The sequence below is a fragment of the Schistocerca piceifrons genome, chromosome 2 (assembly GCF_021461385.2).
Source record: "Schistocerca piceifrons isolate TAMUIC-IGC-003096 chromosome 2, iqSchPice1.1, whole genome shotgun sequence".
Taxonomy (NCBI): Eukaryota; Metazoa; Arthropoda; class Insecta; order Orthoptera; family Acrididae; genus Schistocerca; species Schistocerca piceifrons.
The window spans coordinates 452,653,645-452,680,340 of NC_060139.1; the positions used below are offsets into that span (position 1 = coordinate 452,653,645).

General features: G+C 42.8%; 1 protein-coding gene across 1 annotated transcript in view; it reads left to right on the forward strand.

Moving 5' to 3' along the window:
- The first annotated feature begins 264 nt into the window (after positions 1-264).
- LOC124774893 (protein Gawky) overlaps positions 265-26,696 on the forward strand; it is a 277,306-nt gene continuing 250,874 nt past the window's right edge. The window contains exon 1 of the mRNA XM_047249552.1: positions 265-300. The gene's annotated coding sequence lies outside the window, so the exon portion shown is untranslated. The remainder of the gene's footprint in view (positions 301-26,696) is intronic.

Below are 26,696 nucleotides of genomic sequence, written 5' to 3' on the forward strand. Positions count from 1 at the left end.
TACATTATTTCGTCTTCGGAGGCCATGTCGTAGATAATTTTCTTCTAGGCCTCATATTCGTGTCTTACGGGCGAGTCCGATGCGAAGCCGCGAACACGCTGCGTGCCAGTGTTTTTCTGAACTCGGCAGCAGTGCACGCTGACGCTACGGGCCGCCGGGTAGCAGCACCTGTAGAAATTCGGCCCCGATTACGCCGCCAGGGAGCAGCAGCGTCGCGTCGCCGATGCCGCCGTCGGCGCTACGTAACTAGTCAAGACTGAGCGGGGCTGCGGGCGGCGGCGGCACGGCCTTCTGGCGCGCGTAAGTTCACTCACCAGCCTAGCGCTGGCAGCTGCGCGCTCTGCTAGCTCTATATTTGGGTGTTATACTTTAAGTGTGCAAGAGAGTGTGTGTTCTGTTGACGCGAACATCGCTACGAGTGGCATGCTCGTAATGGCGATCATTTTTATTATGGTCACTAGTGAAGAGCGTGGGCAATGTGTAGTATCGTGTGATATTCGAATAGCTTTAGGCTTTCCTCTTTAAGTTACTGCCAGGATTTAGCGAAGCATATCCTGACGCGCAGTTCGATGAAAGAGATTGCGTCCCCAGTGCCAGAGGAATGCGTTAGGGCGGCGACTTCGATGACGTATCGAGCGGTTGCGAGTACAACCGAAGCGAACCGAACTTGATCCCCGGCCAGCTGGTAGCGCAGGCGCACTCACACCGGCTGCGGCCGTATTGTGCGCACTGTGCCGTTTCGCTGAAGGCAGGGAAGGTGACTGGTGGACGAATTGTCGGGGCGCACAAGGGACAGCGCAGCTCAGCGCGGGACGGGACATGGGAGTCCAGTCCGGTGGAGGCGTGGCTTCGCCGGGGGCTGGGGAAGCGGCTCGGATCAATGCAGGCGGCTGCGCTCGCCGACCTTCACGCAGCTGCTTGTGCCTTCACATTATCCTCAGAGCGCCGAATTAGCGACACGTGATTTGCACGTTTTTTCGCGCGATTCTATTCTTCCGTAATGTACATACTTGGCCTGTATGTCTGTAATGTACTCTACATCCTGCATTCTGTCAGTGTCTTCTGCGCGTATCTTTTCCCCATAGCTCTCTTTTTATCATTACCACCGTATACTGGCCACTAACCCATGATCTGTTGCGCATTTCCACAAGAGTCATAAGAGGGCTTTTTATCACATTTACATGCAGTGCATCTTCGGAACAGAAAAACTCAATCTATTTCCACCGTCGTTTTTGTATGTTAGTCCTGAATTGATTGTGATAAGCCTGATCAAATATTGGTTTTCCCGAGTGATAGTTGTTTTACAGTATTAGGGCCAGGGAATCAGTTGTTCAGCTATCATAAGCACAGTGAAGTGAGCTGAGGTATCAGTAGAGGGAGTGCAATTTCCTTACGAATGTCAGTTAACGCTTGAGGAGGAGGAGGAGGAGATTGTTCAAAAAAAGATGTTTATAAAAATTTTATGCACTGTTCATAAACACATTCGAAACTTGTATTCCTTTCACCAATACCGCGCGCGTCTTTGGGGAAAAATGTGCGAAGTGATCGCTATTTAAACATGATTGTACTCCAACACTTTAGAAACTTGTAGTGGTCAGATAGCCTTCGAACGAGTAAAGACGCGTTCATATTTCTGTACACAAGAGTTTGGGAATGTTGTGTTACCATCCATTGTTAGTTTACGAGAGGCATTGCCATAAAAACAGGCGAAACTGGTACAGCAGTTTATTCATTACCGAGCTACACACGCTAGAGGATTGTTGCCAAGAATTTCGATTTTGATAATTCAGCAAACATATCGGCATTTATGTATCTTTTTTATCTAATAAAGATAAAATGTGTGTGCCTCTAATCAAGTAAACAAAATGAATAAATTTCTCGTCAGTCAATAATTCTTCTCATTCAATCCACTTCAATCACTCCCCCCTCATTAAACAACATTTTTTAAAAAATTGTAGCGAGCAACGACCCAACGCTTTTTCAGAATCGATATTCTATTTACATGTCCAATCAGAAGCAGTATTAGGAAATTGATTTTGCAGAAAATCCATATTTTATTTGCGAGCCCACGTACTTTAATATATTAATTGGTGCGCGTTTCACAATACGGAGAAGCCGATTTGTTAACTTGCTTCTTATGATGGACTTCTGCACACTTGACAGTCAAACACACACAGTTAATGGAGTAATACAGATGGTAACCTCTTCGGTAATCACTCGTTTTCGTTATTTCTCTTTCGTGTTGTGAATGAGATTTGGAACAGGTATAACTCGCGAACGAAACAATCAAGCAGAAGCTTAACGCTAGACTTAAGATCGTGGAAATTTTCTGCTGTCAACTAACCATACTTGTTTCTTGCCAGTATGTACCAGTAGCGACTTGCCTGCCAGCTGCAAAACCTATCAGTGGGAACTGGCCGAATACACGTGTGCGTGGAACACTGTTAATTTGTCAAGGCTGAACGTCCCGTCACTAGGACAATACACTCCAGTGAGCCAGTGCGGTAGGTGAATCAACACCCCTCCCTCCCCCCCCCCCCTCTCTCTCTCTCTCTCTCTCTCTCTCTCTCTGAACGGTTTCAATCTGTCATACGACGAATATGGAAGAACGTTCACGCTTGTATGACACAATCGGGACCACGGCCCCTCTGTCATCAATAGGTTATGTAGTTGTTATTCTTTGTGGATTTTTCCCTAACAAACCGTTTACGTTTCAAAACTGTTTGTCAGGAGTGTAGCGATTAGCCATAAGATAACACTGAGTTACAACTTCACATGTAAATAGTTAACTGATGAAGTAGGAAAATCCTTGCAGTTCTTACAGAAACTAAATGACGAGCGTTAATATGAAACAGCAGGCGGTTTATTTAAGAAGCCCACCTTCTTAAAATGTTAACCTTTCTCTTGGTCACACTGGTTCGCTACACACAGTACTCCTCGGACATCTATATATACGTGATACGTCTCTCTCTCTCTCTCTCTCTCTCTCTCTCTCTCTCTCTCGCAATTCTAACGATTTTCTGGTACTTTTGAAAATATGGATACGAAAATTGTTAGCAGCTAGATTGGCGAACCCGGAACTATTTTTCTACTTTTTTTTTCTATGGCTTGAGAACATAGCGTCATTTCCGAAAAAAAATGAGGAAAAGAACTGCAGTCAGCCATATTTTTTGAATGCAAAATATTTTATCAGGCTAATATCCACAATTGAGGAACAAGTTAACAGAATAAAAAAAACAGTTTCAGTTATAAGTGATTTCTTGTTAATTTGATGACCGGTTTCGAAGCCCGAAATTTAGACTTCAGGTGCCACCAAAAAATTATGTTAACATAAGTTTGTGGCGGTCGGGCCAGTGAGCCATGGTGGGGTCACAGCCACATCAAACACACGCATGGGAGCACAGGACCAGCAACCGTTTTCGTGTGTGTGTGTGTGTGTGTGTGTGTGTGTGTGTGTGTGTGTCCGCCATGGCTCACTGGCCCGACCGCCACACACTTACGTTAACATAATTAATTGGTGCACCTGAAGACGAAACTTAGGGCTTCGAAACAGATCGTGCAATAAATTCTTACTGACAACCGAAGCGGATTTTTATGCTATAAATACGTTTTGAATGAGTGATTGGTTTCACTGTAATTAGTTATGTGCCTAGGCACATCATAATCAGGCGCCAGCGTACAATTTTCGGACAAGTGTCAAGGAAAATTTTACTTTCGGTGCGTTACAACGTTTAGGTCTGCCGCATTGATGCGTGGCAAGCTGAACAATCAGCCAGACTGAATTCAAAGTGTCCGCCTTGGGAGACAGATGAAAAAAGAACTTTTTACTTTCGATGCATAGTGCACTGAGACGGCAGTGATAAAATTATGGAACAGTGCGGAAATAAAAATAATAATCTAAAATGAATTGTGAGACGATTCAAAGTTCAGGACATCTGCATCCTTTTCAAGGGAAGCTTTTAGTGGATACGGGTGACAATTTAAGTCCCGAACGTTTGCTGTATTATGTAGATATATGGTGAGAGCTTACTTAGTTTAGTGTTGTTTAGTGTGTGGAATGATAGAATACGAGCCGTGATGTTACGAAAAGCGATGCTACTACTTTACCTATCCACTGGAATGTCAGTGAGCTTAACGGTCTCGTCTGACGAAGAGATCACCAACAGCAACGCCAAATACGAAACTGCGGAGTTTGGAATTCAGCCCATGACATTTACATAATCTCTGGCAGTTAAGAGCTTTGCACTACAGCTTCCAACACTTTATTGGGTAAATTGTAATAAAACATTCTCCTACTAACAGGGCTTGAATTAGTTACCCCGGCTAGAGTGACAACACTTTGGCGACTACGGACGCTGATTGTGATATTCCCCCTCGCTGAAACCCTTAATCCAACGTTTACATCTACATAAATACGCCACAAGCCTATGTGTGGCCCGTGGCAAGGTTACCTTTTTACAGTTACTAATAATTTCCTTTCCTGTAACACTTGCAAAAAGAGCGCGAGAAAAACGAGCGTTGACATTCCTCCGCAAGAGCCCTAATTTCTTTTATCTTCGTGGTTGTTGTGCGATATGTGTGTTGGTGGCAGTAATCGTTCTGCGATCAACTTCTCTGCATTTTGTCCATAGTGTTCCTCGATAAAAAAAACGTCGCCTTCTCTCCAGGGATTCCCATTTGAGTTCCCGAAGCATCTCTCCATAATACTTGCATATTGATCGAACCTACAGACAACAAATAGAGAAGTCCGCCTCTGAACTGCTTCGACGTCTTCCATTAATCCAACCTGGAGGGGATCCCAACACTCCAGTAGTACTCATGAATGTATTTTATACGCGGCCCCCTTGACAGATGAACTGCATTTTCCTACAATTCTTCCAATAAACCGATTTCTTACCAGGATCATATCGCTGTGCAATGTTCCACCTAGATATCTAATTGATGAGACTGTGTCAGGCAGCACACTACTAATGCTGAACTCGAACATTATGGAATTGCTTTTCCTACTCAACTGCATTAACTTATATTTTTCCTACATTCACAGCAAGCTGCCATTCATCACACCAACTATAAATTTTGTCTACAGTGACTCAAGAAAGACACCTTCCCGTGCACCACAGCGTCACCAGCAAACATCCGCAGACTGCTGCTCAACTTGTACCTGAGGTTGTTTATGTACTAGCGGAAAAATGCTCTTGTCGAAGTACGAAAGAGGCGACTATGCCTCTGAAAAAAAAGGGCAGAAAAGGGAGGAACCAGCTACCTCAGTCCTCATCCCGCCTTCCTCTCTAAAATTTTCAGCATGCGAAAATATTTGAGCTCTTTTAACAGAACATTCCAAATCGTTTTATCCAAGTGTCTCTTTTAGTTATGCCTTCATACTCAGCACCTCTCTCCCACTTTTTCCTTTTTCTCCCTTTGATTTACAGTATGTCCCACAGCTACTGTCTCTTCTCTCACTTACACTGTCTCCTTTTGTCTCTCTTTCCCACTGCAACTGTCTCCACCATTTCTCAGCAATTGAAAAATTCTGGTAAGTCCAACTTATATTTTCCCCTATATCTACATGTTTAACATTTCGGTCCAAAATGCGGCCTGTCCCTATACCACTATTAATTAAATATTTTACGGACTTTGCAGTCTTTCCAGTTTTACATAATTTTTGTAGGTCATTTTTAGTCCTTTCCAGGTACTTTAAGAACTTTTTAGCTGTTTTTTGTCACAGAAGTACCTCTTTGGCAAATTTGCGTAGGCGTGAAATATGTATTATACAGAGAAAGCGCTTCATAAAATTTTATTGGTGAATAAATGCTGACTAAAAACATAGTTTGGTGGCTTCATCAACCTTGCGACGACCCTAGAACCGTTGTCATATGTTCAGACCCGATATTTCGTACGTATCTATAGTATATTTTAACATATTGGGTCTCAGTCAAGAATAATGATATCGAAAAAATTTTCGAAGTTCCCCAAGAATATCATCTGAGCAATCCAAAGTAAAAATTTCGACGATTGGCCGTGAACTGGTGCTTCTCTCGGGGCTTTTATCACGCCAATGAACAAATGTTACCTTTAGATGCCGTCTAAGGTCCGTCCTAGACCACACCTAATGCAAAAGAACTGATTTGCTAAATGTACCTGGGCTTGAGGAAGTGGGTAATATTTAAATTTTGACCCTGTACTGTATCGTAACTGCAGTGTACCCGTTCTTCCGATAAGTTACAAATGATCGGTAGGTCAAGGAATATAAAAAACGGTTAACCCCTTATCTCTCTGACCAACAGAACCCGCGATACGGGAATTGAGGTGGTGTATCTGTCGCAGTCACAAGGAGATCAAATCCACCGAGACAGAAACCGAAGGTGCATGTGATATTGATTGTGCGAGACTCAGTATTAGGGGTGTAAAACGTGGATTCTTCCTTCACCTACCAGACTCACCTTGTGATGTATCCTAAAACTTCGAAAAACCTCGCTTCACTTGTACATAGGCTTCCCACTCATACTATAATCACCGGTGGAGACTTTAACCATCCAACAATTAACTGGGAAAATTACAGTTTTGTTAGTGGTGGGGATTCTGTGATATTCTGTGAACCATTACTAAATGCCTTCTCTGAAAAGTACCTAGAATAATTAGAAACTCCATCCATGATGAAAATATATTGAATCTAATGGCAACAAATTCACCTGAGCTCTTTGAGGATGTCCATACCGAAACTGGCATCAGTGACCACGATGCCATTGCGGCAACAATGATTACCAAAGTACAAAGGACAACTAAAACAAAGATATATATGTAAAGTAAAGTAGATAAAACATCAGTAGTGTCGTATCTCAACGAAGAACTTGAAACTTTCAGCACATGGTAGGAGCATATAGAGCAAATATGGCTAATGTTTAAAAGAACAATAGATCATGCACTGGATAAATATGTATCCAGTAGAACAATTCATAATGGGAGGAACCCTCCTCCACGGTATACAGTACGCTGTGCCATGCACTTCACCGTGGTTTGCAGAGTATGTAGATGTAGTAGACGTAGATATGACCCTTAAAAATCACATTTCCTCGCGGTATTACTGCATAATAGGTTTAAAACAAATTGTATGGTTATCGATAGAGCTGCTGAAAGAAACGCGTTTGGCTCTCAAGAGCAGCGCGTCATGCTTTCAGTGACTGCCGATATAGAATATTGTCATATGATATTTCACAAAACCCAAAGAAATTCTGGCCGTATGTGAAGGAAGTATTTGGCACCAAAGTTTAGTGGTACCAAAGTTAGTGACCAGCCCCTAGCGAATGAGTCACGAACTGAAACTGAACGTAGCAAAGTGAACGGTGGAAACTCTTGACTCCGTTTTCAAATGTCCCTTTACAAAGGAAAACCGAGGAGAATCAGTTCAATCCTCGTACCACTGAAAAGATGATTCTAATCGCTATTAGTGTCAGCGGTTTTGAGAAACGGCTGAAATCGTTAAATCTGAATAAAGCGCCCATGGTCCCATGGAATCCCTATCAGATTTTATACTCAATTTGCGGCTGAATTAGCCTGTCCCCTAACTATAATTGCCGGCTGCGGTGGTCTAGCGGTTCTAGGCGCGCGGTCCGGAACCGCGCGGCTGCTACGGTCGTAGGTTCGAATCCTGCCTCGGGCATGGATGTGTGTGATGTCCTTAGGTTAGTTAGGTTTAAGTAGTTCTAAGTTCTAGGGGACTGATGACCACAGATGTTGAGTCCCATAGTGCTCAGAGCCATTTGAACCTAACTATAATTTATCGTAGATCTCTCGAACAAAAATGCATGCCCAGTTCTTGGAATTCTTGGAAAAAACCACAAATCACACCCGCCTACAAGAAAGATAGTAGAAGCGATCCACAAACCTACCGACCATTATCCTTGACAGCGATTTGTTGCAGACTCTTAGAACATATTTTGAGCTCAAACATAATGAAGTATCTCGAACAGAATGATCTCCTGAATGCGAACCTTCATGGATTGCGAAAACATCGATCGTATGAAACCCAACTCTCACTTTTCTCACGTGACATACCGAAAGCTTTTGATCAAGGCAGTCAGGTTGATTCAGTACTTCTCGATTACCGAAAAGCACTTGACTCGCTACCTACCACACCTACGCTTACTGTCAAAAGTAGCACACTTAGGGGTATCAAGTGAAAACTGTGACTGGATTAAGGACTTTTTGCTAGGCAGGATCCAGCATGTTGCCTTGGACGGAGAGTCATTGTCAAATGTAGAAGTAACTTCGGTTGTGCCCCAGGGAAATGTATTAGGATCCTTGCTGTTCAAGTTGTTTAACAATGACCGGTAGACAATATTAATAGTAATCTCAGACTTTTTGCAGGTGATGCAGTTATCTACGATGAAGTACTGTCTGAAAGAACTTGCATAAATATTCAGTTAGATCTTGATAAGATTTCAAGGCAACTTGCTTTCAGTGTTCATAAATGTAAAATTGTACACTTCGCAAAACGAATAAAACGTACTAGCCTAGGACTATAATATCTGTGAGTCACAGTGGGTGAAGTAGGTGGTAGACTTTAGTTTATGTCCGCCCCGATAGCTGCGTGCTCAGCGCGACGGAATGCAGTGCAAAGGGGCCCGGGTTCGATTCCCAGCTGGGTCGGAGAATTTCTCCTCTCAGGGACTGGGTGTTGTGTTATCACCATCTCATCCTCATCGACGCGCAAGTCGCCGAAATGGGGTCAACTCAAAAGACTTGCACCAGGCGATCGGTCTACCGGATGGGAGGCCCTAGCCACACATTTCATTTTTCGGTTTATTGGTAGAATTCTGGGGAACTGCAAGCAGTCTGCAAAGGAACTGCCACCAAATCATTTTTGCGGCCAGTTATAGGGTATTGCTCAAGTAGGTGGGACCCGTACCAACAAGGGATATTGAACGTATACATGAATGGTCACCAGTTTGTTTGATCCATGGAAGAGTTTCACAGAGATGAATGAAGCAACCGAACAGGTAGACTCTTAACGATAAATGTTAACTATCCAGAGAAACTCTACTAATAAAGTTTCATGAATCAGCTTCAAACGACGACTATACGAATATATTACACCTTCCTACGTAACGATCACATAGGGATCGCGAGGATACGTTTAGAACAGTTACTGCACCCACTGAGGCATTCAAACAATCATTCCTCACGCGCTCCTTACGTGAATGGAACGGAAAGAAACCCTAATAATTGGTACAGTGGGACGTAAGCTGTGTCATTCACTTCACCGTGGTTTGCACTTTGTTCGCGGCATTGTCATGTACGGACCGATGTATTACTTGGACATGGAGAGAACAAGAGCGATCCTATCACACTTCCCTGGGGCCCTCCTGACAATATCCTTACATCTGATGAACACACACGAAACTTCTTCTGATAGTAAGTTGTGCCAGAGGATGACTGCTGGTACTTCTACCAACATAATAGGGACCTCTGTAATGACTTGAGGCTTTAGCTGGTGATCAGGGCTATTTTGTTTCCTGGCGTTGTCGTTCAGTTTCTTGAGTCCACAAAGGTGTCAGAAATAAAATCAAGCATAATTTCTAGTCGACGTGAAAGTATAAAATGACTATCGACCATAAGGTGTGTAACATAAAATGGAAGCAAAGTGTAGCATTACCACGAACTGGAATATACGATGAAGTTACATGTAGTGGTTGTGTGTTAGTAACTCACACTTCTTCACAAAATATGATGACTTATCCAAAAAATCACAGAGTTAAATTCAGGATTGTCCCAGGTGCAAGTTCTTGTCAAGGACGCTCGTACCACCGGTGGAATGGCCGAGCGGCCAGGGAGTCTGGTTCCTTTCGTGCTGAGAATTTCAGTCTGCTGTTGCAGCCCCTGTCAGTATTCGAGTAGTAGTTCCGCCGAAGCTTCAATTTGATTCAATACGGTCAGTTTGCCATCTAATATATCACACATTTTCCCTAGGTAACTATTTTAAATGTGTTTTAGATCAACATACGTACTAGAGACCTCCTTCGCTTGGTTTTTTGTGCCCCTATAGCATATTTGTCTAGTGCTCCTGATCATTTCGCAAGGCTGTTGTTTGACGATATTCCAATGGGCATAACAGTTTTATTCAATTGCTGTCACAGTTCGTGCATATTCATAAATTGATTATCGCACGCAATTAATTTTTCGTGGATGAAACTACTGGATAATTTGGTCATGAGCAGTTTTTGGACTGCTTCCACCTACGCTGATCACGAAGTTAGATATATCCCCAGAGGCACCAGAGAAAAAGGCACCCACAACTTAAGGAGATTTCTATTTAAAAAGTAATTTCTGGTAATACATTTATCCCACTGTTAGACAAGACGGCCAGCGCCTTCATGGAAAAATGTTTGCGGTTGCCTACGGAACCATAGTTGTACCCCTATTCGCCCGAAGCTTGTCAGCAGCCACGAAAGTTGTTCTGCGGGGCTCCAAAAATATGGAAAACTCCATGAGGAGAGATTGCAACTGTATGGAACATGCGTAAGGGCTCGCCAGCGAAACTTCTGCACCGTAGTCCAAACAGGCACGCCAGCTTCGGGAAAGGCGCGATGACCTTACGCTGTGACTGCAAGATCCCGCTGCTCACTGACTTTCTGGAAGAAGGGGGCCGCAATTAATGCACAGCGGTACGAGGTCACCTTGTAAAAATTGAAGCGCGCCATTAAATTCAGACAGACGCCCAGGCATGATGAAGGACGGCATCATTCTGTTGCGGTGTAACGCCCGCCCACATGTAGTCAAGGTTGTCCCGACTACACTGCAGGAGCCTCCTCCCAGGGGGCTCACAACTCTTTCGTGAGTTCGTGCTTGGCTACCACAGGGCCCTAGCCTTTGCAGCATTACTTCCTTATCGTGCTGCATTATTATACTTCAACCATCACATTCCCCCTCTGCCTCTCCATCAGATGGTTTTCTTGGTGCCGACCCTGCTTGGATGTGGTTTATGATTGGGCCTCGAGTTTCCACTTCCGGCGTATTCTACAAATTTCCATTATATAAATACAAGGTCCCCATTGTTAGGTTTGACCTGCTACCATTTTCAAAATTCTCCAGAAGTGCGGATTGTGCAAGGGAAGTCGCCCAAAGCGGCCATCTATGCACCCTTCTCTGTAATATGGTAGTACACCCAAAACCCAGCTCACAAGGGAACCTCCCCATCGCACCCCCCTCAGATTTAGTTATAAGTTGGCACAGTGGATAGGCCTTGAAAAACTGAACACAGATCAATTGAGAAAACAGGAAGAAGTTGTGTGGAATTCTGAAAAAATAAGCAAAATATACACACTGAGTAGTTCATGGTAACATATACAACATCAAGGACAATAGGATCGCAGGAGCGCCATGGTCTCGTGGTAACGTGAGCAGCTACGGAACGAAAGATCCTTGGTTTAAATCTTCCATTGAGTGAAAATTTTTATTTTCAGTTTATGTGACAAACTCTTATGTTTTCATCACTTTTTTGGGAGTGATTATCACATCCACAAGAAAACCTAAACCGGGCAAGGTAGAAGAATCGCCAAGTGTACAAGTTAGGTGGGTCGACAACATATTCCTGTCATGTGGTGCACATGCCGTCACCAGTGTCGTATAGAATATATCAGATGTGTTTTCCTGTAGAGGAATAGGTTGACCTATGACCTTGCGATCAAATGTTTTCGGTTCCCATTGGAGAGGCACGTCCTTTCGTCTACTAATCGCACGGTTTTGCGATGCGGTCGCAAAACACAGACACTAAACTTATTACAGTGAACAGAGACGTCAATGAACGAACGGACAGATACTAACTATGCAAAAATAAATAAAGTAAAATTTTCACTCCAGGGAAGACTTGAACCAAGGATCTCTCGTTCCGCAGCTGCTCACATTGTGCATGATGTTGCCTATGTGACCCATGGACTACTCAGTTTGTATATTTTGCTTATTTTTTCACAGTTCCACACAACTTCTTCCTGTTTTCTCAATTGATCTGTGTTCAGTTTATCAAGGCCTATCCACTGTGCCAACTTATAACTAAATCTGAGGGGGGCGCGATGGGGAGGTTCCCTTGTCAGTAACAATCCCATGACATCTGGTGTGCTACTGCTCTCACCCTAATAAACTCCGCACAAGCCACCCCCACAATGTGGCTGCGGAACTGGACTGTCGGTATCCTATATATTGGTGGAATGTCTTCTACTTTAGGTCCTTCGTACTAAGTACAGTCTTCCAGATTCCATATCTGTAATATTAGTAGACATTTCACGAATGGTTGACCTGGTGCTCAATTATCTACGTGAAAGTGGTTTTTATTTTCAGCTATAAGGTTTTGCTGTACTCCTGGAGCAGGGGTAGGGTGATTGTGGTTGGAACCTCTCTTCTTGTTTTCTAGGTCTGGGACACATGACCACTCCGCCATCCAACGACCACTCTGTTATCCTTCTGTTTTTCTGGTTATAGGTTTGCCGTACCCTTTAATGCCTTCTACTGTGTGTGGTTTTACCTTCCTCAGTTCATATTAGACCCCTCTGACTGGATCTCCCCACTTTTAGTGGACCCTCTCTTCTGCAAGTAACTTTTGAATCATGGAACTGATGACCTCAACATTTAGTCCCATAATCCCTACCAATCTATCAATCATAGTGGCCAGCCCATTGTGGGGGGTCGTCAAGTACCTGCACAGTGGTAGCCCCCTAACCACACAGGGATTACACTGTTGGTACTTGAGCTGAGAACTCATCATGTATTCCAAGGAGTATATGCCCATCATGACTGGGGCACAGGGACTCCAAGTAACAGATTACTGACCAGATAGCTCTTGCTGAGGCTAGGTGGTGCCACGGGAAGAGCCACTGTTCAAAGGGGATGGTCCCATGGCGAATCTGCTGCAAATGAAGCGGGTGAAGTTATCTACCTCTGGTGGCCATGAGGCCCCAGAAGTCTTATGAAAGATCAGTCCTCTTTCAATGTGCAGAGACGCAACCCTAAAATGTTCCCTTCCTTGCTACGCCATGGGAGGAATGTGAGGCTATGCGGCAAGCATAGCAATACTCCCCCCCCCCCCTCCCCCAATATTTGGTTCGTACAAGGACTGATAGTGATTCCTTCTTGGCCACAAAACCCTTGTTTTTTGTGGGGAACTTAGAAGACAGGTTTGAGGAAGTGGCAGCTATCTCTAAAATGAAAACTGGGTCAATTTTGATAAAAATGGCATCCACTGCCCAGTCATGGTCACTGCTCTCTTGTAAGGAGGTAGGGACGTAATGGTGACTGTTACTCCCCACACGGTCTAAATTTAGTTCAGGGCATCATTTTCCACAGAGACCTGCTCTTACAATCTGATGATGAACTAAATGCCAACATTAGCAGCGGAGTGTGCGCTTTGCTTGGGTCTACATAAGGGGCAAAAGGACAATAGGTCTACTGATGCCTTCAACTTCGCCAGTGAGGGCGATTCACTGTCTGAAAAGATCAAGGTGATTGTATATCAGTGCAATGTGAAACCATATGCCCCCCCCCCCCCTCCCCATGCAGTACTACAAGTGTTTTAAATTTGAGCACATGTCTTCGCGTTGCAACGCTTGCTCCATCTGTAGATTCTCGACGAGTGTTGCATGTGAACACTCCCTGTGGACCTTCTTCCATCTGTGTCAACTGTGGAAGCACCATTTTTTCCTGATCACCAGACTGTACTGTTTTCCAGAGAGAAAAGAACATATAAGAATAGAAGATACTGGACAAACTCGGATACCAAGAGACCAAAATGGAGAATGATTGGTTGCACGCAGCACATCAAACAACATCTTAGTCTATGTCTATGATATCACCCCCTTTGCCAGCGGTACTCCCGCCCATTGTATCTCCTACAGTGGGCCCTCATGGCTGCTCAACCATGCCTGCCCCCGTGATGTTTGGGATCTCCACTCTTGCTGATTCGCCCACACCTACTTTGGAATCAGTGGCTTCACACCTTCCAGGTATATTGGTCCCAACCGCCCAGCTGGAGACAAATCACCTTTCTCTCGCCATGAAAGGGTTCCTCGAGACACTTTCTTCCAAGGTTTCCACTGGTCTGCAACTGGACACCAGCCAGCGGCTGAAGGAGCCACAAGCTGCTGGTCACAGGGTTTTACGATCATCATCTTTATGTGAAACTGATACAGAAAGGCCCTCGCAATCATCAAAATCCTCCAAGTAGACGAAAGACAAGAAAGAAGTCCACCAAGTAGGAGAACATTCCAGTAACCTCCCCCCCCCCCCCCCCTGATCCCAGTGGCAGCAGATGACCCTAAGGTATAACCTGCCCCCTTGGTCACTTCATTCCCTCGCTGTACATTAACAGAGTTATTCTCAAATGGCATTGTAGCGGTTTTTTCCATAACCTGACTGAGCTATGACATCTTTGAAGCTCTTCACCTGCCTTCTGTGATTGTATAATTTTAATAATCGACAGTGTCATTCGATACTCAATGACTAGATGAACCTTTCTTTCCACCACCGAGGGCAGCACGTACAACTCGGCTATGCTGCGCATGTCAACACCTGACGCATGCGCTGTAGGATGCCAGTACATTTCACATGCGCGAGATTCGGCATAAATACCACGACTGCACCTGGGCTCTTCAGTAGTTGTGTACTCACCTGATGATGGCCGGACGTCTCTGGGCCGAAATATCGTGGCAGAATGTCAACGGAATCCGGCTGCATACCCGGAAATTATTAGAAGAAGAAATACGCCCGGAAAATTTCAGAAGTCACAGCTTTTCATCAGGCCGAAAGTCTCTCATTGTCATGTTATCGGCAGTACTTTAAACGGTTTCATAAAAAAAAAACTTGTAACAAGTAAGTTTTTCACCTTGGCAACGTGAGTGATTCCAGTCAAGTCGGGTGGCTAGGGCCAAGGCCGCATCAAACAAGAATTTCGTTTGCAAAGCTGGTCTCCTAAGTAACATCTTCAGTTTTTAGCATAGTTGAATCAGAAAATACTCAGCAGTACCCAATTGATATCGTTTTAAACATGGAATTTGAGGTTTCCTCGTATAACTGGGAATAATGGTTGAGTTTGCCGACACTAGAATGATAGTTTTAACGCTGTCGGACTTTGAACAAATTCTTAATCTCGTGTGTGCCTTATGCAATAATGCAGACAGGCTTTGCTGACACTCAGATTTGTGATCCTTTCTTACAGTAGGTCTACGGCGTATATCATCTTGCCAACAGGATGAATCGTCGCCTGCTCATGTAAACACAGAAGACTGGCCCCTGTACGCAAAAGAAATATCTATTAGTGAATAGTGAACTATGCGTTATTAAAAAAAAGGTATACCCATTTTCTTCCCAAAGATGAAAAATATTCTCCCACTACTCTGCAAATCCCCGAAGACCGAAGAGGGTCGGGGGAAGTGAGATGTTGATGTTGTTTGGCCTTTCGGAATGATTTTAAAAATGTGCAGCGTTTTGAATAGCATCGCAAGGATCGGCGTTTGCAGTGTCTTTCGATATATTGAACTCTGTTGCTTGTGAGTGACCCTGTGGAATGTTTACCGCTCTGTAAGTACTGCCTAGCACGAGACGTGTATTCATTCGTTACTAAAGGAAGCTAACCACATGTTTAACTTCAGTGAGTGTGCTTTGAACGAAGCGGAAGAACGCACGACTAAGTAGTATCAGCAGCACTGGAAAACAATTCAATTATTAAAGCATAAACACAGGATTGATCTACTTCGAAAATAGACCGCCGGTACCACGAATCAGTTTTTCTAAAGATAAATGTTTGCCTCTGCTGTTAGTTTATGGACGACCGGAAAAAAATTATTATTCATTATGTTTCTCTTTTCACTGGAGTTACATTTCGATGGAACGAAACCAAGCAGAACTTCCACTGCGGAAGAACAGCACGTTGAAAGCGAGAGCATAAGATACCGAACGGAACACACGCTTGTAATGGACAAAGGTGAGACAAAATTCGACCGTAGCCTTTTCAAAGGAACAGCAGTGCCGCGCATCAGTAGATTTTTGGGAGTCTTTGGTAATCATTGTTAGGGTCCTGGACTGTAAGCTGTCGCAGTCGTCATTTTCTCGAACAGTATTATAAAATGTCTTTCCCAGTAAACTAAGTTATTGACTGCACCGCCATTTATGTTTGAAAATGTGTTTTATAGCCTCAAAAACACAGGCCGGTGGGAACGGGTGAGAGAACACAGTTGCTTGCATCGCAACGACTGATGGCTGTTAGGCGCTCTGATAGATGACTGTCGAAAGAAACAGTAGCAAGGGTGCGGAGGAGCCAGGCAACCAAAATAAATAGAATTTTTTTCTACATTAGGCCATAAGCAGGATTCTGTGGTAAAGTACGAATATATATTGAAACGGTAAAATAATCTACGTACTCCTACGCAAGTGTAATATTTTGAGACAGCACCATTAAAGGTGTTCTCAGCAGTCATCATCTAATCTATGTACGGCATCATTCTTGGAATGCAGATGTCATTGTAATTGACGGAATACTGGATGGCTTATCGCAAAATAATTCTTTCTCCAAGAGATACAACCGTTTCACGTATCTGCCACAACGCCCATTATCCATCACAGTTATGAACTTGTCCATCGTTTGTCTTACAGTTACAAAACTTTACGTCAACTGTACTGAACATCCAAATAGACGAGAAAACTAAAAGATGTAACGTTTGATTCATTTTCCAAGGGGTATAGATATGATGGCGCCAAGCTCGCGTTATGGATCTGTGAATCCATGCAATGTCGCGAGAACATGAAAGACGGAGGACTTTGTCGTGGCACAGTCTAACATAACAGTCGCGACACTTCGCCTCGATTTTGTTGCCTTCAGCGCCAGAGCGCCCCAAGCGGCCGGTAGGTTGAACTGTGAGTTCGGCGCGATCGTGAAAGCGAATAGTGGTTGTTTATTTCGATTTATACTATGGTTTTTACCATCGGGAGCGTTTGTAGCGCAATAAATTGCAGCAGCAACAGGAAGAAGACACCACAGCTGTCTTTTTTAGGTTTCCTAAGGATCCTGAGAGGTAAATACCATCATGTTACTAAACTGTATCGTCAGGATTCACTTGCAAACTGTATGTGTATAAATGATGACTGTTTCGTTTTAGGAGCTGAAAATGGCTAGTTAATAGCAGACGAGAAGACCTTATGAAGAAAGACCCAGTTTACCTGTATAATAATATTAGGTTTTGTTCGCTACATTTCGAACAAAACCAGTTCGTGAACGCAGACAATAACAAACTCGTGTGGAATGCAGTACCCACAGAGTTTGACATTCCAAATAAGCCACCTCAGCTGACGATGAAGAGGAAACTGCCACAAAGATTCTACAGTCAATCTAAAGCTGTAAAACTGTCCTAAGTCAGAATGTGCAGATCGCTAGACTTCGAGCGAAACTATTATGGGACAAGGAAAATGCCTACAGACAGATTGTTTGAAAATTATTCAAATATTTGGTTTTTCGTGAAATGTAATGTAATCAGCTCATTATAATGTTTTCAGTATATTTCTCCCACTATTTGGCAGTTGCTTGTCCCACTTAGAATAATATAAAGATGGAGGTCGTACTTGTGGGGACAGGCGACAATGACAAACACAGTAGGCCTACAGAACGATAAACGAGCTGTCGATCGCTTTTGCATGTAGAGGTACATGTCTGTGCTTCTTACATGTGAATCTGTGTGTTTATATCCTTTTGATATCAACATGGTCAGCTGCAATTCTGTCCAATGTCACAAGTGTTTCTTCACGAATGTGTTTTTGTCCATACTTGCACTTATTTTAGAATCATTTTTAGAAACATATATGCCTTCTGATACTACACAAGCTCTTGAAGGCAAGAAAATCGCTCGAATAATTCGGAAATTACATAGGAAATGGATGCAAACAAACATTATGCTTACGACGCGTCTGACGTTCACCTTACCTGCCGCTTGGAGCGCTAGTGTCGCTCCATCTGTCAAACGGCAACAACTTTCACAGCAGTGAGTGTCGCGACTGTTATGTTAGACTGTGGTCGTGGTTTGAAATCGCACAACTGTGTTGATTTGCTGACTTTCGTCTTACCGGGCTACAAGTGGTTTGCGCCTGCTCATCTCACTGATTTCGTCAAATTTATGCTATAGCCAGGGCTTGGTCAGAATTGAAATAACAGAAGTGGGAGAGTTAGAGATAACCAAGCCTTTAGAAAATATAGAATGTATGGCGCGGGCGGCGAGGAATGAGCCATCTATGTTATCGTATGAGGGTAAACTCAAAAGTAAGGTCTCCTATTTTTTATAAGTACATAGATCTGTTTATTTCTACAATGGTTTACATCAGTTTACAGCTTGAACATTTAGCTATTTTTTGACATAATCACCATTTCTGTCGATGCATTTTTGTAGACGCTGTGGCAGTTTTTGTTTGTCCATGTCATACCAGTTGGTCGCCATGCTGTTCAGAAAGTTATGAACCTCTTCTTTCACCTCGTCGTCGGAGCTGAATCGCTGGGACCACAATTAACGCTGACAGGTACTGTGAGACATTGAAAAAACTCAAAACGGGCAATTCAGAACTGGAGAAGAGGAATGTTGAGCAAGGGTGTACATATTCTCCATGACAACGCTCGCCCACACATCGCTCGGCAAACCGTTGCTCCCCTGCAACAGTTTCAGTGGAACATAATCACCCACCAATCCTATAGTCCTGACTTGGTGCCCAGTGACAACAGCCTGTTCCCTAGGTTAAAAGAACATTTGGCCGGATAGCGATTCAGCTCTGACGACGAGGTGAAAGAAGAGGTTCATAACTTTCTGAACAGCATGGCGGCGAACTGGTATGACATCGACATACAAAAACTGCCACAGCGTCTACAAAAATGCATTGACAGAAAATGGTGATTATGTCGAAAAATGGCTAAATGTTCAAGCTGCAAACTGATGTAAACCATTGTAGAAATAAACAGGTCTATTGCGTCACTTACACTGCAAATAAACTGATGTAGTACTCAAAAAACGTATCTTGGTTACTGACATTTTCGTAAAAAGGTTTGAAATGAAAAGTAATGGCAAAGGAAAATTTGGAATTGCATATAAATTTGCAGGGAAAGGACTGTAAGCCACACACGAGAACTTCATATATAAGATTAGATACTTTTATTGTTGTAGAGTTGATGAAGCGATAATCAACGTAAAAACGGGGAAGCTGTAATTTCCTAGGCATCTTGCACACATTACAAACGCCACATTACACAGTTATTTTAAAATAAACAACACGTAACGCATCTTTTCGCCAAATATTGACGAGGATAGCCGTTGATGTATAATGGAATGCATTTTGTTACAGCCTTCTCAGGATGTGATTTGTTTTTTTATCTCGGCGGTATAGTAGCTAGAGCTTTTGAAGCTTTGACCAAATTGTTTGCCTGACGATAAAAGTAGACAGGGCTGAGTTGCACTTTTGCGGTAGAGAAAATCATGGTGTGAAACGAACTGAATCGCAGGACGATTTGCCTGGCGCAGCTGTAATCTATAATACTGTACCACGTGTCTCTCCCATTGGTCGTCACGGGAATTTTCACGATGTTTTTCCAGATATTTGCAGTTTCGTTTTTGCAACGTGTGGTTCTATTAGCCCAAACAAATCTTTCTCATCGCGTTTTTCATACGTCGCCCAGCGTCAACGAAAAGGATCGATTTGTTTCATCATACAAAGAAAATGATTTTTGAGGTAGAATTTGATGCGCATTCGATAGAGGAGTCCCAGATTGGTCTAGTGCGTTAGTAACTTCATCACACTGTATTAACAGGAACAGTAAAACATGAGAAATAACCAGTACTGCGGCAACGACTGAGCAGCAGTTTCATCATGTAACTCAGCGCCGGCCAGGCGGAGTCTTGTGAGATTGGCACCCGACTTTCGAGAAATATACTTCTTTCGTAGCGTTCTTGATTGGTATACCAGAGTTCTAGAGTTCTCTGAACAAATCTTGAATAGTTCTGCAGAATTTAGCGAAGAAAGCAATAACACATGGGAAAATTTTAATCTTGTGGAGAAAATAATCGCCACATTTGCGAAAAAAATAATCGCAGTTCTGAATAGCGCTCCAAGAGTTCTACAGAAAATCCTAATGACATATCTTTGTGCAGATTATACTTTCAGATAATTACAATAATGAGGGACCCGTGGCCACAATCGTGTAAAGTTGGCACACGACTGTAGAGAAATATACACTCTTTTCAGAGTTCTTGGTTTATAACAGTCATATAATGCTCAGTTCTAAATTTAAATAGTTCTCCTTCTCTGTTCTGCAAAATTTCGCAAGGAAAACACTTGTAAACGGGAAATTTTAATGTAAAAAAATTATCAATTTGCGAAAGTAAAATTGTGGCCACAGTTCTGAATAGCTCCCCAAGAGTTCTACAGAAAATCTTAATGACATTTTTTTGTGCAGGTAGTAGTTTGAGAGAACTGAAATAATGGGACCCAATTTTCACTACAGAGAATATACGAAATCGCACTAATAAAAACTTTGATGTAATTTCTTGTGAAGATAATCGTTTATAACTGCAATACTGTGTGGCCCACTTCACTAACACATCTACATCTACATTTATACTCCGCAAGCCACCCAACGGTGTGTGGCGGAGGGCACTTTACGTGCCACTGTCATTACCTCCCTTTCCTGTTCCAGTCGCGTATGGTTCGCGGGAAGAACGACTGTCTGAAAGCCTCCGTGCGCGCTCTAATCTCTCTAATTTTACATTCGTGATCTCCTCGAGAGGTATAAGTAGGGGGAAGCAATATATTCGATACCTCATCCAGAAACGCACCCTCTCGAAACCTGGCGAGCAAGCTACACCGCGATGCAGAGCGCCTCTCTTGAGTTTATTAAACATCTCCGTAACACTATCACGGTTACCAAATAACCCTGTGACGAAACGCGCCGCTCTTCTTTGGATCTTCTCTATCTCCTCCGTCAGACCGATCTGGTACGGATCCCACACTGATGAGCAATACTCAAGTATAGGTCGAACGAGTGTTTTGTAAGCCACCTCCTTTGTTGATGGACTACATTTTCTAAGCACTCTCCCAATGAATCTCAACCTGGTACCACCCTTACCAACAATTAATTTTATATGATCATTCCACTTCAAATCGTTCCGCACGCATACTCCCAGATATTTTACAGAAGTAACTGCTACCAGTGTTTGTTCCGCTATCATATAATCATACAATAAAGGATCCTTCTTTCTATGTATTCGCAATACATTACATTTGTCTATGTTAAGGGTCAGTTGCCACTCCCTGCACCAAGTGCCTATCCGCTGCAGATCTTCCTGCATTTCGCTACAATTTTCTAATGCTGCAACTTCTCTGTATACTACAGCATCATCCGCGAAAAGCCGCATGGAACTTCCGACACTATCTACTAGGTCATTTATATATATTGTGAAAAGCAATGGTCCCATAACACTCCCCTGTGGCACGCCAGAGGTTACTTTAATGTCTGTAGACGTCTCTCCATTGATAACAACATGCTGTGTTCTGTTTGCTAAAAACTCTTCAATCCAGCCACACAGGTGGTCTGATATTCCGTAGGCTCTTACTTTGTTTATCAGGCGACAGTGCGGAACTGTATCGAACGCCTTCCGGAAGTCAAGAAAAATAGCATCTACCTGGGAGCCTGTATCTAATATTTCCTGGGTCTCATGAACAAATAAAGCGAGTTGGGTCTCACACGATCGCTGTTTCCGGAATCCATGTTGATTCCTACATAATAGATTCTGGGTTTCCAAAAACGACATGATAGTCGAGCAAAAAACATGTTCTAAAATTCTACAACAGAGCGACGTCAGAGATATAGGTCTATAGTTTTGCGCATCTGCTCGACGACCCTTCTTGAAGACTGGGACTATCTGTGCTCTTTTCCAATCATTTGGAACCCTCCGTTCCTCTAGAGACTTGCGGTACACGGCTGTTAGAAGGGGGGCAAGTTCTTTCGCGTACTCTGTGTAGAATCGAATTGGTATCCCGTCGGGTCCAGTGGACTTTCCTCTATTGAGTGAGTCCAGTTGCTTTTCTATTCCTTGGACACTTATTTCGATGTCAGCCATTTTTTCGTTTGTGCGAGGATTTAGAGAAGGAACTGCAGTGCGGTCTTCCTCTGTGAAACAGCTTTGGAAAAAGGTGTTTAGTATTTCAGCTTTACGCGTGTCATCCTCTGTTTCAATGCCATCATCATCCCGGAGTGTCTGGATATGCTGTTTCGAGCCACTTACTGGTTTAACGTAAGACCAGAACTTCCTAGGATTTTCTGTCAAGTTGGTACATAGAATTTTACTTTCGAATTCACTGAACGCTTCACGCATAGCCCTCCTTACGCTAACTTTGACATCGTTTAGCTTCTGTTTGTCTGAGAGGTTTTGGCTGCGTTTAAACTTGGAGTGGAGCTCTCTTTGCTTTCGCAGTAGTTTCCTAACTTTGTTGTTGTACCACGGTGGGTTTTTCCCGTCCCTCACAGTTTTACTCGGCACGTACCTGTCTAAAACGCATTTTACGATTGCCTTGAACTTTTTCCATAAACACTCAGCATTGTCAGTGTCGGAACAGAAATTTTCGTTTTGATCTGTTAGGTAGTCTGAAATCTGCCTTCTATTACTCTTGCTAAACAGATAAACCTTCCTCCCTTTTTTTATATTCCTATTAACTTCCATATTCAGGGATACTGCAACGGCCTTATGATCACTGATTCCCTGTTCTGTACATACAGAGTCGAAAAGTTCGGGTCTGTTTGTTATCAGTAGGTCCAAGATGTTGTCTCCACGAGTCGGTTCTCTGTTTAATTGCTCCTCTGTTTCAATGCCATCATCATCCCGCAGTGTCTGGATATGCTGTTTCGAGCCACTTACTGATTTAACGTAAGACCAGAACTTCCTAGGATTTTCTGTCAAGTCGGTACATAGAATTTTACTTTCGAATTCACTGAACGCTTCACGCATAGCCCTCCTTACGCTAACTTTGACATCGTTTAGCTTACCAAATAACCCTGTGACGAAACGCGCCGCTCTTCTTTGGATCTTCTCTATCTCCTCCGTCAGACAAGTTGGCATACATCGTGTCGACCATCGTCATGTATCCGAGTGCTGACCTTAGCAATCTAATGGTAGTTCGAGTAATTGACGGAAAAAAAAATTGGAATTTAGCGTGATTCTCAATAGCATTAAGAAAGCTGAAAGGAATAGCGCGGTTGCGTGGCGTACAGTGACTGGGATAGCAGCGTCATATGCAGGAGGTTGTGGGTTCGAATCTCGCCAGGTGCAGTGAATTTGATTTATTTTTAAATCTTTATCGAAATGAATTTGATCATTTTTATTCAATTAATTGATTTCCTATGCAATTTTTTAATTCCATTCCTTTGTCACATACTTTTAATCATAATATCAACTTCATTTGTTCTCATTTTTCTTCCAATCATACTTTCTCCATTTGATTTTTGTTCATGTGTTATTTTTATGCATTAATTACGATTTAATTTCTTTAGTTGCAACACCCAGTTGTCCGGATTATTGCGATCATCATATCAGTTTCTCATTTTACTTGAAGTTCGTTTTGCTTATAAACCCGCCTTTCATTTAAATTTTCATCTTGGTATTTTGCCCATAGTGCAATAGGTACTTAGGTTATGTTTTAAATGTCTGTATGACGATTACCGTACAAAAACTTGTCGATCTCGTACTAAAGTACATTTGTCTCACGCATTGCACGAATATAGATTATTTCGCCTTTCGTTGTTTAACTGATGGATCGGAGTTTTCAGGTAATTCAATAGTATGATAGGTAAATATAATTAATTTCATATTCACAAAAATTCCGACTGGAAAAAGATTGATATAAAGATACGAGGGGCCATCATGGTGAATGGTTGCAGTGTGCGATGACACGAAACCTTAACCTACATCACCGTATAGATAGTTTCAAGAAGTCGATCGCAGCGCTGTGGACCACTCTTTGTAAGAACCCCATTTGAAGATAGCTGTCTACGTACGCTATTTTTTACAGAGTAATTCAGATGCGATGCACAGTTCAATTCAGGCACCTTCTGTACCTTCATATGTTCATTGCCGGGATTGGAAAACAGAGCTACCGTCCGGGACTACTTATAATGCATCTGGCAATTTATTCAGAACATTTCAGTTGAGGATGGTGGTTCGCAAATAGAGGGAAGACATTTCAAAATCCAGAGCACTTCTTCTCCTCTTGCTTCGTAGTCACGGTAACTAGGTGTTGGCGAAGGCCGGTGGTGATAAAATCATTACTCGCCACTGTGCGTAAAGATGCTACTTATTAGTTTCCACTTCTTAGAACAGACTTTGATCCCTGAGACGTAGCAAATACTTTTTAGGTCTTTCTTTCTCGACTTTTAAAGCTGTGGGTTAATATTTATTTATTCATTTATTGTAGTAATGTTCTTTTTATAAAATATGGAGTCTCCCAATTCCGTACCTTATAACAGACTCGAAGTAGGTGTCATGAACTATTTGATGGAATCTGTTTCCCTAAGCTCTGGACTTACAGATATTTTATTTTGACTTTTTAGTGTACAGATATTTAATTTTGACTGTTTAGTTTATGTTTCATCTGTCATGTAAATCCATGTAGATTAGATGTTCTAAACAGTTCAGTATATTAGCGAGTCTTCGGGGATTTTGTGTTTCACTTCCAGTTCAAATGAAACAGAATGGGTTTCCTAATGTATAGAACAGGAAGGAGTGGTTCATGCAGTGTTATTCCTTCGTGAGGTAACTGAAAATTGCTGTGATCTTTTGGGTCTTGTTCAGAGAGAATGAAGTTACTCAGAATTCAGTCGCAGTGTGATAAGGCTACTGCAGTAATAATCTTAAAAGGGCCCACAAGATAGCGTTCTTACAGCACCTGTCTCGACGTGTGGTGGTCACTACCACTCGACTGCCTTACTGCAGCTTCCAAAAGTCCGGCGCGACATGTGGGGAGCGGCCAGCCGCCGCGCGGGTCGCTCTGTCTATAAGCTGTGGAGAGAGACGACGGCAACACCGCGGCGGCTGCCGTTAGCCCTGCCGCGGCCTGCGTGTGCCCGGCGGCAGCGGTGGGGGTAACAGCGGGGTGGGGGGCGGAAACCAGTCTGTTTCGCGGCGCATTTGCAAGTTGCTCGTCAGTCAGCAAATCTGGGCATCGTGTTGAATGACACCCGCGCTACACATGGAATCAAATCATGCTTTAGTTGTGGTTACTGATGATATTTTACAGAAAAATATCAGTATTGTACCGTTTGCATCAAAACTGACCCTTAACATACCATTCACACAGAACTAGGTTTCATTGCTCCCCGTAAAGTTTGTCGAATTTAACTGCGTTTTCTGACACAGTTTTCTATAATCTCAATACTATACACATCTGCGGTTTTAGAAGTGAACTTCTTTCACAACCGTACCATTTTTGCTCACGCTGAGTGAGAACAATCTGTGGGATGTGGAAAAAAGTCTATCTCTCTGCAAAGACTGTTCGGTGATGGTTTTAAAATTAAAATCATACATTACCGGTCAAAGCCTTATTAATGTCCAAGGCTAAGCGCGTCACGTTTCGTTATTTCATTCTTATTTTCAGTTGCTTTATCCTCCCAGGGAAAACGCCAAGAGTTCACGGGAACTCTCGAAAAGCATCGTTTTTAGTTGGATAAAACAGCAATTCAAGAAGTATGTGATAACATAAATAATCTATTTTCCATACGGAAAACCTTGTGTTTTTACACTGTTGTAGGTATTCCCACAAAAATATATGAAGTGACAATGTCTGATCTCAGAGCTGGTTGGTTGTTGAGTTTGTTGGTAATAATAATTTTTAAAGCAAGCAAATCCTGATATCTGCCGACATAAAAGTAATACGTTGTGCTGATCAATTTGCTGTTCGTTGTTGAGTCAGTGGGTTACAGTAATTTCTTCTGCTGCTGCATATCCACTGACGGATGTTTGCGAACACATTTGCCCTGTCTTCTCTATCTCTACCACCAGTATGAATCAAGTTCCCACGCATACCAGTTCACTGTCAGACGTTGCGGAGCCACGACAGTTCGCCTACGAATTCCTTTGTTGCCTTCAGGCTTCCCCTCTATTATCACTCGAAGAAAGTGATAACTTTCATTTCGAATCACATAACCTAAGTAAGCTGTTTTCTTACGTTTGATTGTGGTTAGCAGTTCTCGGTCTCTTTTTTACTATTCTCAAAATCGCTTAATGAGTTTTCCTTGCTGTCCACGGAGTTTTCAGGATTTTATGATATAACCACACCTCGAATGCTTCGAACTCGTTCATAGTGTTTACTTTCAGCGTCCAGCTTTTTACGCCATGCGAAAGTACCGGCCACACATAACTCTCTATAAATCTAATTCTGAGATTTAGATCAAAGTCAGTGCTTGTTAACATTTGGTTAAATTTCATGAACGCACTGCGGGCCTTCTCTATTTTACATCTGAAGTCCATGTCGGAGACCAGTTCTCGCATAACCACCTGCCTATTCTCACTTTCCATGGGTTGATTATTGTGCACTAATTCTACATTTTGATGTGCATTTTAATTGAGCGTGACTGCCATAAATTTTGTCTTTTTGGTGTTGATACTGAGGCCCATAGTCCTACTGTGCTCTGCAAATGCAGT